The sequence below is a fragment of the Somniosus microcephalus genome, chromosome 27, assembly GCF_052327205.1.
Source record: "Somniosus microcephalus isolate GS21.2 chromosome 27, FLI_Smic_1.0, whole genome shotgun sequence".
NCBI classification, from domain to species: domain Eukaryota; kingdom Metazoa; phylum Chordata; class Chondrichthyes; order Squaliformes; family Somniosidae; genus Somniosus; species Somniosus microcephalus.
In genome coordinates this window covers 20,184,051-20,186,376 of record NC_141013.1, presented here as the reverse complement: position 1 = coordinate 20,186,376, position 2,326 = coordinate 20,184,051, and positions in this window count along the sequence as shown.

The following is a 2,326-nucleotide window of genomic DNA, read 5'->3' as shown; positions in this document are numbered from 1 at the left end:
CTGGTTTTACAGTATTGGAGGCGGCGCTTGTATCAGTTTCAGTGTCAATGTCATTGCCAGTGTCAACGCTGCAGTGACGTATCGAGCTCGTAAACAGAGACCCAGCCCACATTTCCCCGTCTTGCACAATTACCATTGCCCGCAAAACAGATAAGATAACATTCTTTTTTTGTTTAAAAATCTCTCCCAGGATTCGATCTGTAAATTAATGGAAAAGTGTGTGTGTGTGTGGGGGGGGGTCGAGTTTCATTCCTCCCTCAGAAACACGCTAAAATTGCTTGGAACTGTCCTTACAGATGTTTATTTATTTGGGTTTTGTGTGGGTCATGTGCAGCAAGTCTGATTATCCACAACTCAATGTACGGAATTCCTTGTCTCCTATCAGGTTCCACGGTAGGGGGTGGGGGGGACTTATAGTCACTTCTCTAAATTGTGTGGAGCTGTAAAGTAAGATATTTCTATCTGCCGGTTATAAATAAACTGATGCAAATTTCCTGGATGCAGGCGTCCTTCATACCCAGCATATACCCTCAGTCAACCTCGGGTCCGAGGGACTGCCTAAGAGGAAGAAGAATACCCTTAATCTAATCCCACGCATACCAATGGAAGGCTGGCTTCCATTGTTATGGTTATTATTGCATTCTCACCACATTAATGGTGCAATAAGGTATTTTTTTTAGTATTCAGTAATTTAGATCGCAGGACAGCACCGTTAGTGCGCCAGCTCCTAATGTTAAAACTGGCTCCTTTAGCCAGATGGCAGAATCATAGACGCGTGTTATCATAAGGAGTAAAGCAAGGTGGTCCACTGCTACCCACCCTATCCCATGCCCTCATCAATGATGTCTTTGGGTGTTGTTGTAAGGGATGGTCTTAGAGTGTCTTTTCTGAAGAGCAAGGGGAGTTATGCCCGGTGTCCTGGCCAATTGTATCTCTCAATCAACATCACTAAAACAGATGATCTGGCCATTATCACATGGCTGTTTATGGGAGCTTGCTGTGCGCAAATTCGCTGCCGCGTTTCCTACATTACAACAGTGACTCCGTTTTTTTAAAGTACTTCATTAGCTGTAAAGCGCTTTGGGACGTCCGGTGGTTGTGAAATGTGCTATTAATAAATGCAAGTCTTTCTTTTTCTTTTTTTGAACATATTTCTGGAAGATTTACAGTGTTCCCATCATAGATGACATATTGTTGGCAGACTCGCCTGAGGATTTAATACATTCTACTCTTGAACACTCCATTCTAGATTATCTGATTGCCATTTGTTTAACATCTACCGTAACTCATTTTGGGTAAATGCTGGTGTTAATATAACATCAGCTGGAATATTGGTAAACAGTGGCAGACGGTGGTGGGTGTTCACAGGTACAGTATTATGACTTTCAAAGGAAATTGAATGGAAGGCACAAGGGGCTCCCGTCCCAATTGATGATTCATATCAATGCTTAGGGGTTCTGATAGATGCCAGCTTTAGCCAGAACTGCTCCGGGAATCTGCTGAGAAGGGACCAAGGGCAATATCGTATCTTAGTCTTTCATCGGTGTCAAAGTCCAGATGTAGATTAAGCCTGTGGTCTGTGACACACGACATATCCAGACAGTTCTCCTCAATACAGAACTATTAAATATGCAATAGATGGGCTCTGTGGCTGGTTTCTGACAGAACTGGAATCCGTCCTGCTTTAAGTAATATTTGAACATTTATATCTTTTAATATGAAGTTTTGCTGGTCTACATTTGACAATCTTAAATTAATCTCTAATACAAAAAGAAAATACTGCAGATGCTGGAAATCTGAAATAAAAACAGAAAATGCTGGAGATACTCAGCAGGTCAGGCAGCATCTGTGAAGAGAGAAACAGAGTTTATGTTTCAGGTCGATGACCTTTCGTCAGGTTCAAATACTGACCTGCTGAGTATCGCCAGCATTTTCTGTTTTTATTTAAAATTAATCTCTGTTCATTGCTTATTCTGTCTTTGTGTGGATGAGTGTGCTTTGAGCAAATACACACAATTCTGTCTGGGAGCATCACTTATTAATAAAAAAAAACTGATTTTTGTTAACTGTTGTTTCTGTTAATCATAGAATCATAAAAACTTACAGCACAGAAGGAGACCATTCGGCCCATCGTGTCTGTGCTGGCCGACAAAGAGCTCTCCAGCCGAATCCCACTTTCCAGCTCTTGGTCCGTAGCCCTGTAGGTTACAGCACTTCAAGTGCATATCCAAGTACTTTTTAAATGTGATGAGGGTTTCTGCCTCTACCACCTTTTCAGGCAGTGAGTTCCAGACCCCCACCACCCTCTGAGTGAAAGAAGTTCTCC